We start from the raw sequence: 19474 nt of genomic DNA, 5'->3' as shown, positions 1-19474 counted from the left end.
TATAATGTCAAAGGGACTCTGCATTCACACTTCTCATTACAATCTTAGTTTATGAAATACAACACATGACATGAAAAATTGATTCAGCAGAATAAAATAAAATAAAAATTCAACCTAAGAAAAGTATATGCCATTGGATGTTCTGAAGAAAATAACAAACAACACCTCTTGGATTGTTGTGACTATTTAGAAATATGCACAAAGCTATGACATGTGACTGAGGGAAGGTGGGAGAAAGCTATTCCCATTGAGGAGAAAGGCCTGAGAAGTGTGAGGGAGTGGTGGTGAGTTCCCCAGGGAGAGGCAGCCAGTGAATGGGTCAATCCGGCTGAAAAAAAAAAGTGGGAAGCAAGGGAGAGAAGTGAGGAGAGGGAAAGAACTTGGATGCCCGTCAAGCTTTTTGTTGTTCATCCCAGTGAAACTGGGCAGGCTCTGCGGGTGAGCACAGAGGGGAGGCCCGGGTGCAGGTGGGATGATGAGGATTTCCTTCGCTGCCCCGTCCCCAAATTTCCCTCAGCATTTTATGTCTTGTTTTTATTAAATATAAAATAGATGACTAATAAGAACCTACTGTATAGCACAGGGAACACTACTCAATACTCTGTAATGACCTATATGGGAAAAGAATCTAAAAAGAGTGGATATATGTATATGTATAACTGATTCACTTTGCTGTGCACCTGAAACTAACACAACATTGTAAAGCAACTATACTCCAACAAAAATTTTTAAAAATATTGAAAATACAAATAAGAAAATAAGAAAATACAATTAAAATTATCAGCATTTTCATCAACCAGGCAGATCCTTCTCTGTTTATATGTTAAAGATCTCGAACAATGACTTTTTCCAGTAGCCTAAGTATATGGATATGCTCTGTTCCCTGGAACATTATTCTCTTCTATCTCAAATGCATCTTTCTCTTCCTGTTCAGTGTATTTACTAAGATTTTATAAACATTCCCTTCCTGTGTTCATCTATTTACTTTATAATTTGCTTTTCCCCCCAAATCATTCTTTATCCTAAATTCTAAGACTTAAAGATTTTAGGATTATTTTTATTTACCAAGTACACTTGCCTTTTTCTTCTTGCCCCTCTCTTCCCATAGACTCTTTTACATAGCTTTATGTTCCTAAATGAGATTATATATGCATATAAAATATATATTTCTTATTTTTTCAGATTTATTTTGTATTTGGATCACTGCTAACCCTACAGGCCCCATTTTATACTTCAGTGAATTAATTCGGGAATTAAATAGTTCTTGGTGTTTATGTTTTATGTCTAATTCAAATTCACTATTGAGAGAAGTATAAAAACCTTACCTTTTCCTCTAAAAAGCAGTGGTGGGTAAGGCAAACCATGTTTAGGAACTAGGGCAGCAGTGAACCAGAGGGCAGTGGTACTGTTATTTTCTGGAGGTCAGCTCTGGGGTAAGTTCCCTGGATCCTGCTGTTGCATTTCCTCCTCTGCTCTCCACCACCTCTTGGTACTTGCTGACCTTAAATGTCCCCCTTGATCCGTGTTTTATGATATCCCTTCTCAGTCACCCCACACTGCTTCAACCCTTAATTCCTGTCAAACGAAGAACTCGTTTTCCACAATTTTTCTCTTTATCGAGGCCAATAATTCAGGCAATTCTTAAAGGTGTAAAGGAAAGAATATACTATGGATGAGAAATAATTTTAGAGAATTAACCCAGCCTCTCTGCCACTCGACAGCAGGCATAGTTTCCAGATCCACTTTATTTCTATAGTCGTGGAAGATATGGTACACACACACACACACATCATGGAATGGAATATTACTCAGCCATAAAAAGAATGAAATAATGTCATTTGCAGCAACATGGATGGACCTGGAGATTTTCATATTAAGTGAAGTAAGCCAGACAAAGAAAGACAAATATCACATGATATCACTTATATGTAGAATCTTAAAAAAATGATACAAATGAACTTATTCACAAAACAGAAACAGACTCACAGACATAGAAAACAAACTTATGGTTACCAAAGGGGAAAGGGTGGGAGGAATAAATTAGGAGTTTGGGATTAACAGATGCACACCACTATATATAAAATAGATAAGCAACAAGGACCGTATAGTACAGGGAACTATACTCAGTATCTTGTAATAACCGATAATGGAAAAGAACCTGAAAAAGAATATATATATAAATATAATATATATTTTCATATATATATATATATATATATATATAACTGAATCACTTTGAGGTACACCTGAAACTAATACAACATTATAAATTAACTATACTTCAATTAAAAAAATGCTTTCATAAGTACAGCCAATGTGGCTGTAAGGCAGTCTTTAGTGTAAGAGCTGGTGTGAAGTATATATAGATACTTGAAAGAGTCAAGTCTGAAATACTAGTGAATCAAGTGTTGCCTCCATTCTACAATCTCAAATAAAGTTCTCATCTTAAACTTTCATTTTCCTTGAACTAAATAAAAAATACTCATCTCAGTCTGTTGAAGGTGCACAATATCTGAACCATGCTGAACAAAGAATGCAAGTGTGCACCTGACCAGGTATACGCCACATGCCTAGAAGAGTGGGTGGAAAGAACCAGCATTCTTATTTCTGTAATTGTGGTTTGCCATAAACATGAAGCTACACAAGTCCTATGTGCACAGAATCCTGCTTTGTTGAGTAGATCAGACTTGGGCAGAAAGACGCAGGTGTGTGTACAAGTGAGTAAGATAGGTTAGCCAGTTTTCAAAATACATTCCTTTAAATAATTTGTAACTTAATTTCTCCCTATCTTACACCAAGAATTTCTTAATTTTCTTACAGCATTGAAATAATTTTTTTTGTCTTTGTCCTGTTGTGTAAACAGAAGCCACATCACTAATTATAAATTTATATAGATAGACATAAAAATTTCCACCATGCCCAGTGGAAGAATGTCTCATCTTCAACAACACAGAAAGGTTAAGACCAGAATTATGCCACATGCACAGTTATTAATCCAGGTTGGCAATTTAGAAAGACATTGTGGTCTGACTGGTAGAACACCAGATGGTAGGGCATGGGACCTGGTTCTATTCCCAGTTGTATCACTGTTAGCGATTTGGCAAGGCATTTCTCTCTGTGTCTGTCTTCTTATGTCAAAGTGCTCATAATCCCTACCCTCACATTCCTTTCCATGAAAGCCTGCACAGAAAGCAGGTAGGGGCTCTCAAAAATATATTTATAAATGTAGAGGTGTTTAGTGTTTTTATCTGAAGCTACTACTCACTCTCTTTGAGCTCCAAATGCTTCCTTACCGCAACAGGTGGCTAGCTAATTCACTTGCCGTTATTGACAAGCTTGGTCATGGTAACAATGGTGCAGGATGGAAATAGTTTTCAAAACTCTAATCTTCGGATCTGCCTCCTTCATTTACATTTCACTGTTTCTCTACTGTCTTCCTAATTCAATATTTTTCTTACAGTATCCACTTGCAACAGTCCAACCAGGGGAAGGAAGGTATCTTTATCTTGCATTCAACACTACATTTATTAGGTTTTGCTACGGCTGTGGCATTGTTGTGGGTACAACAGGTGATACAGAGGAAGTCTAATATATATTTCCGTGAGGAAGCATAGAGTCAAATTTGGGAGGTAGAGTTAACACACATGAAGCATTGAGATTAATGAGCTGAGATCAAATATAATAGGAGTTCATAGAAACAAAAATTTGGTATGGATTAAATAAAAAGAAGGCTCCATGGAGTATATGGAATTTGATGTGGTCAAAGTTAATAGGAATTGGATCAGACAAGAGCAGAGTGGAGGGCCATTCTGAAAAGGGTAATAGCAGCAGAAGTAAATTCAGGAAGACAGGAATGGGGCCAATAGTATGATTGTAGTCAAGACTCAATATTAAGAATTGGAGGGAAACAGGTTGTATATGGATACTACAGCTTCACTACAGAGTGCCTAGTTAGATGTGGATAATAATATATTTATAGACTCTAAGACAATACGAAGCTTTGGAAGATTTCAAAAAGAATGTCCTCATAAAAGGATGAACTAAGGCACATTAGCCATAAAATAATTATGTGGGATGGCCTTGGGAAAGCCTGGATGTAAGGAGACCAAGGTCAAGGGATATGAAGAAGAAAGAGCATAATTAGGGGACATATTTTTTTAAAAGAAATGAACCTATGATCAAGAGCTGTTTCAGTAGAATGTGGGTGCTAAATAAGAAAGAATGGACATAAATGTCATAGATTCCAAAGCAGGAAGAATAGCCTTCCCACATTAGTGTGATGATATTTTAGATAACAGTGTGAGGAATTGAGTGGCCATAGGCACATGGAAAACCCAATTCATAAATTTGATGAGAAAATGTGACCACTGGCATATTCAGAGAGGAGAAGTCCAAGGAAGTGTTCATGTGAGGAAGATGCTGTGTGATGGTCCACAGAGGAGTCACATAAGTATGCAGCCGTCAGCATAAAGTAGAAAGGGACTAGCAGACACACCATGAGATGAAGGATCTAGCATGAAGTCATTAGGGGAATTGACAGGTTTTTTCCTTGAGTCTGGAAAGCAAATCAGGATGGAAGAGAATGAAGTAAAGTCTTTGGTTGAAATATTATTAAATTTTGTATTAAATTGCTACCTCGATTTTATTGAGATTCTTTTATTTCCTTTACATTCTCCTACAGGAGACTAAGTATATTTTGGTGAGAACACTGGCTGAACTGATTCTTTGCTGCAACAAACAGTGAATAGAATTAAAGATGAGAGAAAAAATTTTAAGAAGTTCTAGGCATCCATCCATCCACCAATCTTTTCAAATATTCACCATCTCTCCAACTCTTCACTTATTTGCTAAGCACTTGTTACACTCCAGAAATAGAGTAGTAAATAAGAGAAACATAATCCTGCTCTCATGGAGCTTAAATTATATGGCAAGAGTATTTATTAAAGGTTAAGTGAAGATTGATATGAGAATATGTCAGAGGATGTCAGGGTGACAGTTGAGAATCACTGTGGCTCACTCCCAATTAAATGCATATGTGATAAGAACACGAGTTTCTGTAAGCTATTGATTTAGGAGGAGCAATAGAAGACATCTTGGAGAAGCAAGAGGAGACAAGGAAACTTCTGAAAGGACAGAAGTTCAACTACAGAAAATTATAGTTTCCAGGAAACACAGCAGAGGAAAACTGGAGATGCACAATACAGGGAAATGTGCATTGAAGACTTCTGGAGGAATAAGACAGAGATTAGACCTGCTGATATGGCACTCTATACAGGGCAATGTGCATTGAAGAGTTCTGGAGGAACAGGTCAGGGGAAGACCTGCTGAAAGGGTGCTCTATAGAGGGAAATGTGCAATGAAGTCTTCAGGAGGAATAGGACAGGGACTACACCTGCTGATAGGACACATTATACAAGGAAATGTGCATTGAAGACTTCTGGAGGAATACGACAGAGACTGGACCTGCTGATAGGGCGCTCTATAAATGGGAATGTGAATTGAAGAGTTCTGTACAGGGAATGTGCATTGAAGACAACTGGAGGAACAGGACAGAGACTACACCTGTAGATAGTAAGCTCTATATAGCGAATGTGCATTTAAGACCTCTTGAGGAATAGGACATGGACTAGACCCGCTGATAGGGGGCTCTGTACAGTTGATTGTGCAAAAAAGATTTCTAGAGTCATAGGACACCGACTAGGCATTTTCATAGTGCCCTGTGTACAGGGGAATGGGCACTGAAAAGTTCTGGAGGGATAGGACAGAAAATAGACCGGATGAAATGGAGCTCTAAACAGGGGATTGTGCATTAAAGACGTCTGAAGGAATAGGTCAGTGACTAGACAGGCTACTAGGGCACTCTCTACTGAGAAATGTGCACTGAAGACTTCTGGAGGAATAGGACACGGACTAGACCTCTTGATAAGGTGCACTGTACAGGGGATTGTGCCTTGAAGACTTCTGTAGGAATAGGACAGGGAGTAGACCTGCTTCTGGGGATTTCTGTACAAGAAAATGTGCATTGAAGACTTCTGGAGGAATAGGAGATGGACTAGAACTGCTGATAGGGCGAGTGTACAGGGAAATGTGCATTGAAAACATCTGGAGGCATAGGACAGGGACTACACATGCTGATGGGATGCTCTACACAAGTAAATGTTCATTGAGGATGTCTGGAGGAATAGGTCAGGGTCTACACCCGCTTATAGGGTGCTCTATACAAAGAAATGTGCATACAAATCTTCAGGATAAGTAGGAAAGGGACGAGACCCACCGATAGGATTCTCGATACAGGGAAATGTGTCTTGAAACCTTCTGGAGGAGTAGGTTAGAACTGCTGGTAGGGCACCTTATACAGGAGAATGTGCGCTGAAGACTTCTCTAGGTAGAGGACAGAGAGTAAACGTCCTGAGAGGGCGCTCTATACAGGGAAATGTGCATTGAAGAATTCTGGAGGAATCGGAAAGTGACTAGACCTGCTGATAGGGTGCTAAATAGAGGGAGATATGCAGTAAAGACTTCTGTAGAAATAGGAAGGGGACTAGACATGATGATAGGCCGCTCTGTCTCAGAGAATGTGCATTGAAAGCTTCTTGAGAATAAGAAAGAGACTAGACATGGTAATAGGCCGCTCCATGTAGGGAAATGTGCATTGAAGACTTCTGGAGGAATTGGACAGGGCGTAGACCTGCTGATATGGCCGCCTATACAGGGGAATGTGCATTGAAGATTTCCCGAGGTTTGGGTTGTTTGTTTTTTTAATATTGAGCTGTTTATGCATTTTGGAGATTAATTGTTTGTCCGTTGATTCGTTTGCAAATATTTTCTCCCATTCTGAGTGTTGTCTTTTCGTATTGTTTGTAGTTTCCTTTGCTGTGCAAAAGCTTTTAATTTTCATTAGGTCCCATTTGTTTATTTTTGTTTTTATTTCCATTACTCTAGGAGGTGGATCAAAAAAGATCTTGCTGTGATTTATGTCAAAGAGTGTTCTTCCTATGTTTTCCCCGAAGAGTTTTATAGTGTCCGGTCTTACATTTAGGTCTCTACTCAATTTTGAGTTTATTTTTGTGTATAGTGTTAGGGTGTGTTCTAATTTCATTCTTTTACATGTAGCTGTCCAGTTTTCCCAGCACCACTTATCCGAGGAATAGGAAAGACACTATAGCTGCTGATAGGGTGCTTTGTACAAGGAAATGTGCATTGAAGAATTCAGAAGGAACAGGACATGGACTAGACCTGCTGCTAGGGCGCTGAGTACAGCGGAATATGCCCTGAAGACTTCCCGTGGATGTGGACAATTATAGACTGCTGGTAGGGTGCTCTATACAGGGAAATGTGCATTGAAAACTTCGGCAGGAACAGGACACGGACTAGACCTGCTGATAGGGCGCACTGTACAGTGGAATGTGCAAGGAAGATTTCTAGAGTAATAGGACACAGAATAGACATGTTGATAGGGCGCTGTATACACTGGAATGGGCAGGGAAGAGTTCTGGAGGAAAAGGACAGAAACAAGAGCTTCTGAAAGGGCGCTCCAAACAGGGGAATGTGCATTAAAGACTTCTGCAGGAATAGGACAGGGACTAGACCAGCTGCTAGGGCTCTCTGTACAGGGAAATGTGCACTGAAGACTTCTGGAGGAATAGGACAGGGACTAGAGCTTTTAAAAAGGTGCACTGTACAGGGGATTATGCCTTGAAAACTTCTGGAGGAATAGGACAGGGAGTAGACCTGCTTACAGGGATCTGTGTACAGATAAATGTGCACTAAAGACTTCTGGAGGAATAGGAAACGGAATAGACCTGCTGCTAGGGCGCTGTGTACAGGGGAATAGACACTGGAGACTTCTGGTGGAAGTGGACAGTTATAGACTGCTGATACGGCACTGTATAGAGGGAAATGTGCATTGTAACCTTCTGCAGGCATAGGACACGGACTACACGCGCTGATGGGGCACTCTATATAAAGAAATGTCCATTTAAATGTTCAGGAGGAATAGGAAATGGATGACACCTGCCGATAGGGTCCTCGATACAGGGAAATGTGCATTGAAATCTTCTGGAGGAGTAAGACAGGGAGTAGAACTGATGGTAGGGCACTCTATACAGGAGAATGTGCAGTGAAGACTTCTCTAGGTGGAGGACACAGAATAAACCTCCTGATAGGCCGCTATATACAGGGAAATGTGCATTGAAGATGTCTGGAGGAATAGGACACGGACTAGATCTCCTGATACGGTGCACTGTAGAGCGGAATGTGCATTGAAGACTTCTGGAGGAATAGGACAGGGAGTAAACCTGCTTATAGGGATCTTTGTACGGTCAAATGTGCTTTGAAGAGTTCTGGAGGAATAAGACAAAGACTAGATCATCTGTTAGGGCGCTCTGTACAGGGAAATGTGCATTGAAAACTTCTGGATGAATAGGACAGAGACTAGATATGCTGATAGGCCGCTCTGTCTCGAAGAATGTGCATTGAAGGCTTCTCGAGAATAGGAAAGAGATTAGACATGGTAATAGGTTTCTTTGTGTAGGGAAATGTGCATTCAAGACTTCTGGATGAATAAGACACTGAGTAGACCTGCTGATAGGGCAGTCTATACAGGGGAATGGGCATTGAAAATTTCCCGAGGAAAAAGAAAGACACTATACCTGCTGATAGGGCACTTTGAACAGGGATATGTGCATGGAGACTTCTGCAGGAATAGAACATGGACTAGACCTGCTGCTAGGGTGCTGTGTACAGGGGAATAGGCACTGAAGACTTCTGGTGGAAGTGGACAGTTATAGACTGCTGATAGGGCGTTCTATAGAGGGAAATATGCATTAAAGACTTCTGCAGGAATAGGAGATGGACTAGATGTGCTGATAGGGCTCTTTGTACAGTGGGATGTGCAAGGAAGACTTCTAGAGTAATAGGACCCGGAATAGAAATGTTGATAGGGCACTTGTTACAGGGGAATGGGCACTGAAGTGTTTTGGAGGAATAGGACAGAAACTAGACCATCTGAAAGGGCGCTCCAAACAGAGGATTGTGAATTAAAGACTTCTGCAGGAATAGGACAGGGACTAGACCAGCTGATAGGGTGGTCTATACAGGGAAATGTTCATTTAAGACTTGGAGTAATACGACTGGGACTAGACCTGCTGAGAGGGCGCTCTCTACAGGGAAATGTGCATTGAAGTCTACTGGAGGAATACGATAAGGACTAGCCCTGCTGGTAGGGCGCTCTACACAGGGGAATGTGCATTGAAGATCTGGCGGAAAAGGACAGGAATAGAAGTGCTTAAAGTGGGCCCTATACAGGGAAATGTGCTTTGAAGAACTCTGAAGGAATGGCACCGAGATTAGACGAGCTGTTAGAGCGCTCCATACAGGGGAATGTGCATTGAAGACTTCTGTAATAATAGGCCAAAGTCTAGACCTGCAGATAGGGTGATCTGTACACCGAAATGTGCACTGAAGACCTCTGGAGGAATAGGACAGAGACTCGATCTGCTGTAAAGGAGCACTATACAGAGGTATGTGCATTCAAAAATACTGCAGGAACAGCACAGTGACTACACCTGCTGTTAGGGTGGTCTACACAGGGCAATATCACTGAAGAATTCTGGAGGGATAGGACAAGGGTAGACCTGATGATACGGCACTCTATACAAGGAAATGTGCTTTGAGACTTTGGGGGGAATAGTACAGGGAATAAACCTGCTGCTTAGGGCGTTGTATACAAGAGAATGTGCATTGAAGAATTCGGGAGGAATAGGAGAGGGATACACCTGCTGATAGGGCTCTCTATCTATGGGAATAGACAATGAAGATTTCTGGAGTGACCAGGCAAGGATTAGACCTGCTGATAGGGCGCTCTGTATAGGGAAATGTTCATTGAAGAATTCTGGAGGAACAGGAGAGGGACTTGACCTGCTGATAGGGCTCTAAATGCAGGTGAATATGCAGTGAAGAATTCGGGAGGAATAGGAAGGGGACTAGACATGCTGATAGGCTGCTCTGTCACGGAGAATGTCTTAGAAGGCATCTCAAGAATAAGAAAGAGACTAGACATGGTAATAGGCTGCTCTGTGTTGGGAAATGTGCATTGAAAACTTCTGGTGGAAGAGGACAGGGCGTAGACCTGTTGATAGGGCGGTCTATACAGGGGAATGAATGTGCATTGAAAATTTCGCGAGGAATAGGAAAGACAGTATACCTTCTGGTAGGGCTCTCTGTACAGTGGAATGTGCAAGAAAGACTTCTAGAGTAATAGGAAACGGACTAGACATGTTCATAGGGCGCTGTACACGTGGGAATGGGCACTGAGGACTTCTGGAGTAATAGGACAGGAACTAGACCGACTGAAACGGAGCTCTAAACAGGGGATTGTGCATTAAAGACGTCTGAAGGAATAGGTCAGTGACTAGACCTGCTGCTAGAGCGCTCTCTACTGAGAAATGTGCACTGAAGACTTCTGGAGGAATAGGACACGGACTTGAGCTTTTGATAAGGTGCACTGTACAGGGGATTGTGCCTTGAAGACTTCTGAAGGAATAGGACAGGGAGTAGATCTGCTTCTAGGGAATCTCTGTACAGGTAAATGTGCATTGAATACTTTTGGAGGAATAGGACATGGAGCAGACCTGCTGATAGGGCGAGTGTACAGGGAAATATGCACTGAAAACCTCTGGAGGCATAGGACAGGGACTACACGCACTGATGGGGCGCTCTACACAACGAAATGTTCAATGAAGACTTCTAGAGCAATAGGTCAGTGACTAAACACGCTTATAGGGCGATGTATACAAGGAAATATGCATTTAAATCTTCAGGAGGTATAGGAAAGGGACAAGACCCGCCCATTGTGTCCTCAATTTGGGGGAATGTGCATTGAAAACTTCTAGAGGAGTAGGACAGGGAGTAGAACTGCTGGTAGGGATCTCAACACAGGAGAATGTGTACTGAAGACTTCTCTAGGTAGCGAACAGAGAATAAACCTGCTGATAAGGGGCTCTCTACAGGGAAATGTTCATTGAAGACTCCTGGAGGAATAGGACACGGACTAGATCTACCGATAGGGTGCACTGTAGAGGGGAATGTGCATTAAAGACTTCTGGAGGAATAGGACAGAGACTAGATCTGCTGATATTGCGCTCTATACAGGGGAATGTGTATTGAAGACTTCTGGAGGGACAGGAGAGGGACTAGACCTGCAGTTAGGGCTCTCTATAGAGGAAAATGTGCATTGAAGAAATCTGAAGGAATACGACGGGGATAGACCTGCTGATAGGGTGCTCTCTACAGGGAACTGTACATTGGAAACTTCTGGAAGAATAGGACAGAAATTAGACCTGCTGTTAAGGCGCATTATACGTGGTTATGTGCACTGAAGAATTCTGCAGGAAAAGCCCAGGGACTACACCTGCTGTTACGGCACTCTAAACACGGCAATACGCACTGAAGAATTCTGCAGGAATAGGACAATGATAGACCTGGTGATAGGATGCTCTATACAGGGAAGTGTGCACTGAGAATTCTGCAAAATTAGTACAGGGACTAGACCGGCTGTTAGGGTGGTCTATACACGAGAATGTACTTTGAAGAAGTCGGGAAGAATAGGAGAGGGATAGACCTTCTGATAGGGCTCTCTATCCAGGTGAATAGGCGTTGAAGACTTCTGGAGGAACCGGGCAGGGACCAGACCTGCTGATAGGGTGTTCTGTATAGGGAAATGTGCACTGAAGAATTCTGGAGGAATACGACAGGGACAAGACCTGCTGATAGGGCGCTAAATACAGGCGAACATGCAGTGAAGACTTCTCTAGGAATAGGAAGGGGACTAGACATGCTGATAGGCCACTCTGTCTCGTAGAATGTGCATTGAAGACTGTCGAGAATAAGAAAGAGACTAGACATGGGAATAGGCTGCTCTGTGTGAGGAAATGTGCATTGTAGACTTCTGGAGGAATAGGAAATGGTGTAGACCTGCAGATAGGGTGGTCTATACAGGGGAATGTGCATTGAAAATTTCCCGATGATTAGGAAAGACAGTATACCTACTGATAGGATGCTCTGTACAGGGGTATGTGCACTGAAGACTTCTGGAGGAAGTGGACAGTTATAGACTGCTGATAGGGCACTCTATACAAGGAAATGTGCATTGAAGACTTCTGGAGGAATAGGACATGGACTAGACCAGCTGATAGGGCGCTCTGTACAGTGGAATGTGCAAGGAAGACTTCTAGAGTAATAGGACATGGACTAGACATGTAGATAGGGTGCTGTATACAGGGGAATGGGCATTGAAGAGTTCTGGAGGCATAGGACAGAAACAAGACCGGCTGAAAGGGCGCTCTAAAGAGGGGAGGGTGCACTGAAGACTTCTGAAGGAATAGACCATCTAATAGGGCGCTCTGTACAGGGGAATTTGCACTGAAGACCTTGCAGGTATAGGAGAGAGACTAGATTTGCTGATAGGGTGCTCTGTATAGGGAAATGTTCATTGAAGAATTCTGGAGGAATAGGACAGGGACTAGACCTGTTGATAGGGAGCTAAATGGAGGTGAATATGCAGTGAAGACTTCTGTAGGAATAGGAAAGGGACTAGACATGCTGATAGGCCGCTCTGTCTCGGAGAATGTCCTAGAAGGCATCTCGAGAATAGGAAAGAGACTAGACATGGTAATAGGCCACTCTGTGTTGGGAAATGTGCATTGAAAACTTCTGGTGGAATAGGACAGGGCTTAGACCTGCTGATAGGGCAGGCTATACAGGGGAATGTGCATTGAAAATTTCCCGAGGAATAGGAAAGACAGTATACCTTCTGGTAGGGCGCTCTGTACAGTGGAATGTGCAAGGAAGACTTCTAGAGTAATAGGACATGAACTAGACATGTTCAAAGGGCCCTGTACACATGGGAATAGGCATTGAAAAGTTCTGGAGGAATAGGGAAGAAACAAGACCGACGGAATGGACGCTCTAAATAGGGGATTGTGCATTAAAGACTTCTGAAGGAATAGGACAGTGACTAGACCCGCTGAAAGTGTGCTGTGTACAGGGAAATGTGCATGAAGACTTCTGGAAGAATAGGACACGGAGTAGACTTCTTGATAAGGTACACTGTACAGGGGATTCTGCATTGAAGTCTTCTGGAATAATAGCACAGGGACCAGACCTGCTGATAGCGCGCTCTATATAGGGAAATGTGCATTGAAAACTTCTGGAGGAATAGGATAAGGACTAGACCAGTTGAAATGGCACTCTATACAGGGAAATATGCATTGAACTTCCGGGGGAATAGGACAGGGACTAGACCCACTTGTAGGGCGCTCTATACAGGGGAATGTGTACTGAAGACTTCTGGAGGAACAGGAAATGGCGTAGACCTGCTGATATGGCGGTCTATACAGGGGAATGTGCATTGAAGATTTCCGGAAGAATAGGAAGGACAGTATAGCTGTTGATAGGGCGCTTTGTACAGGGAAATGTGCATTGAAGACTTCTGCAGGAATAGGATATGGACTAGCCCTGCCGCTAGGGCGCTGTGTAAAGGGGAATAGGCACTGAAGACTTCTGGTGGAAGTGGACAGCTATAGACTGCTGATAGGGCGCTCTATAGAGGGAAATGTGCATTGAAGACTTCTGCAGGAATAGGACATGGACTAGACCTGCTGATAAGGCACTCTGTACAGTGGAATGTGCAAGGAAGAGTTCTAGTGTAATAGGAAATGGAATAGATATTTTGATAGGGCGCTGTGTACAGGGTAATGGGCACTGAAGACTTCTGGAAGAATAGGACAGAAACTGCACCGGCTGAAAGGGTGCTCTAAACAGCAGATTGTGCATAAAAGACTTCTGAAGGAATAGGACAGTGACTAGACCTGCTGATAGCTCGCTCTATACAGGGAAATGAGCACTGAAGACTTCTGGAGGAATAGGACACAGACTAGACCCCTTAATAAGGTGCACTGTACAGGGAATTGTGCATTGAAGACTTCTGGAGGCATAGGACAGTGAGTAGACATGCTTATAGGGATTTCTGTACAGGTAAATGTGCATTGAGCACTTCTGGAGGAATAGGACATGGACTAGACGCGAGGATGGAGCGCTGTATACACGGAAGTGTTCATTGAAGACGTCTGAAGGAATAGGTCAGGGTCTGCGCCCTCTTATAGAGAGCTCTATACAAAGAAACGTGCATATAAATCTTCAGGATGAATAGGAAATGGACGATACCCGCTGACAGGATCCTCGACACAGCATTGAAACCTTCTGGAGGAGTAGGAGAGGGAGTAGAACTGATGGTAGGGCACTCTATACACAGGAATGTGCACTGAAGATATCTCTAGGTAGAGGACACAGAATAAACCTCCAGATAGGGCGTTCTATACAGGGAATGTGCATTGGAGACTTCTGGAGGAATAGGACACGGACTAGATCTCCTAATAGGGTGCACTGTAGAGCGGAATGTTCATTGAAGACTTCTGGAGGAATAGGACAGTGAGTAAACCTGCTTATAGGGATCTTTGTACAGTCAAATGTGCTTTGAAGAGTTCTGGAGGAATAGGACAAAAACTAGATCGTCTGTTAGGGAGCTCTGTACAGGGAAATGTGCATGGAAGACTTCTGGATGAATAAGACAGAGACTAGACATGCTGATAGGTCTCTCTATACATGGGCATATGCATTGACGACATCTGGAGGAACAAGACATGGATAGACCTGCTGATATGGAGTTAAATAAAGGGGAATATGCAGTGAAGACTTCTGGAAGAATAGGTCGGGTCTAGATCAGCTGATAGGGCGCTCTGTGCTGGTGATTGTGCATTGAAACCTTCTGGAGGAATAGCTCAGGGAGTAGACCTGCGGATAGGGTGGTCTATACAGGGGAATGTGTATTGAAGAAATCTGGAGGAATATGACAGGGATAGACCTGCTGATAGGGTGCTCTCTACAGGGAACTGTTCATTGAAAACTTCTGGAGGAATAGGACAGAGACTAGATCTGCTGGTAAGGCACACTAAATATGGCTATGTGCATTGAACAATACTGCAGAAACAGCACAGGGAAGACACCTGCTGTTAGGGGGCTCTATGCAGGGCAATATGCACTGAACAATACTGGAGGAATAAGACAAGCATAGACCTGGTGATAGGGCACTCTATCTAGGGGAATAGGCTTTGAAGATTTCTGGAGGAACCGGGCAGGGACTAGACCTGCTGATAGGCCGCTCTGTCTCAGAGAACGTGCATTGAAGGATTCTCGAGAATAGGAAAGAGACTAAACGTGGTAATAGGCCGCTCTGTGTAGGAAAATGTGCATTGAAGACTTCTGGAGGAATAGGACAGGGCATAGACCGGCTGATAGGGTGGCCTATGGCGGGGAATGCACATTGAAGATTTCCCGAGGAATAGGAAAGACACTATACCTACTAATAAGGCGTTCCTTACAGGGGTATGTGCGCTGAAGCCTTCTGAAGGAAGTGGACAGCTATAGATTGCTGATAGGGCGCTCTATACAAGGAAATGTGAATTGAAGTCTTCTGGAAGAATAGGACATGGAACAGACCTGCTGATAAGGCTCTCTGTACAGTGTCATGTGCAAGAAAGACTTCTAGAGTAATAGATCATGGACTAGACATGTTGATCGGGCGCTGTATAGAGGGAAATGGGCATTGAAGAGTTCTGGAGGAATAGGAGAGAAGGAAGATGGACTGAAAGGGCCCCCTAAACAGGGGAGTGTGCATTAAAGAGTTATGAAGTAATAGGACAGTGAGTAGACCTGCTGATAGTGCGCTCTGTACAGGGAAATGTGCATTGAAGACTTTTGGAGGAATAGGACATGGACGAGACCTGCTGATAGGGTGCTGTCACCAGGGAGATGTGCATTGAAGTCTACTGGAGGAATAGGGCAGGGACTAGCCCTGCAGGTAGGGCACTCTATACAGGGGAATGTGCATTGAAGATCTGGCGAAAAGGACATGAATAGAACTGCTTAAAGGGGGCCCTATACAGGGAAATGAGGTTTGAAGACTTCTGGAGGAATAGGACATGGACTAGACATGTTGATAGGGCGCTGTACACAGGTGAATGGACCTTCAAGAGTTCTGGAAGAATAGGAAAGACACAAAACCGGCTGAAAGGTCACTCTAAACAGGAGATTGTGCATTAAATACTTCTGAAGGAATACGACAGTGACTAGACCTGCTGATAGGGTGCGGTGTACAGGGAAATATGCACTGAAGACTTCCGGAGGAATAGGACATGGACTAGACCTCTTGATAAGGTGCACTGTACAGGGGATTGTGCATTGAAGATTTCTGGAGGAATAGGACATGGGCCAGACCTGCTTAAAGGTGAGTGTACAGGGAAATGAGCATTGAAAACTTCTGAAGGAGTAGGACAGGGAGTAGAACTGCTGGTAGGGCACTCTATACAAGAGAATGTACACTGAAGATTTCTCTAGGTAGAGGAAGGAGAATAAACCTCCTGCTAAGGCGCTCTATACAGGGATATGTGCATTGAAGGCTACTAGAGGAATAGGACAGAGTCTAGACTTGCTGATACGGCGCTCTATACAAGGGAATGTGCATTAACGGAAGCTGGAGGAATAGGGCATGGACTAGACCTGCTGGTAGGGGGCTCTGTACAGTTGAATGTGCAAAAAAGATTTCTAGAGTCATAGGACACCGACTAGGCATTTTCATAGGGCCCTGTATACAGGGGAATGAGTACTGAAGACTTCTGGAGGAATAGGACAGAAACTAGACCGGCTGAAAGGGAGCTCTAAACAGGGGATTGTGCATTAAAGACGTCTGAAGGAACAGGTCAGTGACTAGACCTGCTGCCAGAGTGCTCTATAGAGGGGAAATTGCTGATAGGGCTCTCTATACAGGGTAATGTGTAATAAAGACTTCTGGTGGAACAGGAGAGGGACTAAACCTGCTGTTAGGGTGCTCTATAGAGGGGAAATTGCATTGAAGAAATCTGGAGGAATAGGACAAGGATAGACCTGCTGATAGGGCGCTCTCTACAGGGAACTGTGCATTGAATTTTCTGGAGGAATAGGAAAGAGATTACATCTGCTGTGTAGGCACTCTACTTATGGGAATGTGCATTGAACAATTCTGGAGGAACAGCACAGATACTGCACCTGCGGTTAATGCGCTCTATACTGGGCAATGTGCACTGAAGAATTCTGCAGGAATAGTAAAATATAAACCTAGTGATAGGGCGATCTATACAGAGCATTGTGCAAAGAAAATTTATAGAGGAATTAGACAGGGATAGACTGGAGATAGCTCGCTCTCTAGAGGGAAATGTGCATTGAGAATTCTGGAGGAATAGTACAGGGACTAGACCTGCTGGTAGGGCGCTCCATACACAAGAATGTGCATTGAAGAATTCGGGAGGTATAGGAGAGGGAGTAGACCTGCTGATGGGGCACTCTGTAAAGGGGGATGCACATTGAATACTTTTGGGGCAATAGGACAAGTATTAGACGTGCAGACAGCGCCCTCTGTACATGGGAATGTGCATTGAAGACTCCTGGAGGAATAGGACAGCGACAAAACATGCTGAAAGGGCGCTCTGTACAGGGAAATGTGCTTTGAATGTTTCTGGAGGAATAGGACAGGGACTAGACCTGCTAATAGGGCTGTATATACAGGGGAATGTGCATTGAAATCTCGAGGTATAGGACAGACACTAGACCAGTTGCTAGGGCGTTCTGTACAGGGGAATGTACATTGAAGAGTTCTGGAAGAATAGGGCGGGGACTAGACCTGCTGATAGGGTGCTCTGCAGAGGGAAATGTGCATTGAAGATTTCTGGGGGAATAGGAAACAACCAGCCCGGCTGATAAGGCGCTCTGTACAGGGGAAGGCGCATTGAAGACTTCTGGTGGAAGTGGACAGTTACAGACTGCTTATAGGGCTCTCTCTACAGGGAAATGTGCATTGAAGACTTCTGGAGTAATAGGACACGGATTAGACATGCTGATAGGGAGATTTATACAGGAGAATGGGCATTGAAGCCTTCTGGATTAATAGGAAAAACACTAGACCGACTGATAGGGTGCTCTAAACACGGGATTGTGCATTGAAGACTTCTGGAGGAATACGACAGAGACTAGATCTGCTGAAAGGGCGCTCTTTATAGGGAAATATGCATTGAAGACTCCTGGAGGTATAGAATAGGGACTAGACCTGCGGATAGGGTGCTCTATACAGGTGAATGTGCACTGAAAACTTCTAGAGGAATACGATAGGGAGTAGACCTGCTTATAGGGATCTCTGTAGAGGCAAATGTGCTTCAGAGACTTCTGGAGGAATAGGACAGGGACTAGATTGCTGATAGTGCTCTCTATACAAGGAAATGTGCATTGAAGACTTCTGGGGGAATATGACAGGGACTAGACCCGCTGAATGGGCGCTCTATAGAGGTTAATGTGCTTTGAAAATTTCTCGAGGAATAGGACAGGGACTAGACACGCTTAAAAGTGATCTATACAGGGAAATGCGCATTGAAGTCTTCTGGAGGAATAGGACAGTAACTTGAAACGCTTATAGGTGCTCTATATAGGGTAATGTGCCTTGAAGACTTCTTGAGGAATAAGACAGGAACTACATGCTCTGATAGGGCGCTCTATACATGGAAATATGCATTGAAAACCTATGAAGGAATAGGACAGGGACTACACCCGCTGATGAGGCACTCTATACAAGGAAATGTTCATTGTAGACTTCTGGTGGAATTGGACAGGGACTAGACCCACTCATAGTGCGCTCTATACAGGAGAATGTTCATTGAAAATTTCTGGAGGAACAGGAAAGGGATAGACCTGCTAATAGGGTGCTCTACACAGAGAAATTTGCTTTGAAGGCTTCTAGAGGAATAGGACACTGAGTAGACCTGCTGATAGGGAGGTCTATAAAGGGAAATGTGCATTGAAGAGTTCTGGAGGAATAAGCCAGGGACTAGACCCACTGATAGGGCACTCTATATAGGGAAATGTGCATTGAAGCCTTCTGTAGGAATAGGACAAGGATTAGACCTGATGGTAGGGTGCTCTATATAGGGAAATGTGCATTGAAGACTTCTAGAGTAATAGGACAGGGACTACTAGACTTGCTGATAGGGTGCACTATATAGGGAAATGTGCACTGAAGAAAGCTGGAGGAATAGGAGAGGGATAGACCTGCTGATAGGGCCCTAGCTGCAGGGAACTGTGCATTGAAAAGTTCTGGAGGAATAGGGCAGAGTCTAGATCAGCTCTTAAGGCGCTCTATACAGGGAATGGCATTGAACAATTCTGGAGGAACAGCACAGGGTCTACACCTGCTGTTAGGGAGCTCTATATAGATCAATGTGCACTGAAGAATTCTGGAAGAATAGGAGAAGTATAGACCTGCTGATAGGGCACTCTCTACAGGAAAATATGACTAGAGATTTCTGGAGGAATAATACAGGGGCTAGGCCTGCTGTTA

This window comes from Balaenoptera ricei, chromosome 5 (assembly GCF_028023285.1).
Source record: "Balaenoptera ricei isolate mBalRic1 chromosome 5, mBalRic1.hap2, whole genome shotgun sequence".
In the NCBI taxonomy this organism is placed as follows: domain Eukaryota; kingdom Metazoa; phylum Chordata; class Mammalia; order Artiodactyla; family Balaenopteridae; genus Balaenoptera; species Balaenoptera ricei.
The sequence above is the reverse complement of the archived record's forward strand: the minus strand, read 5'-3'. Positions refer to the sequence as shown.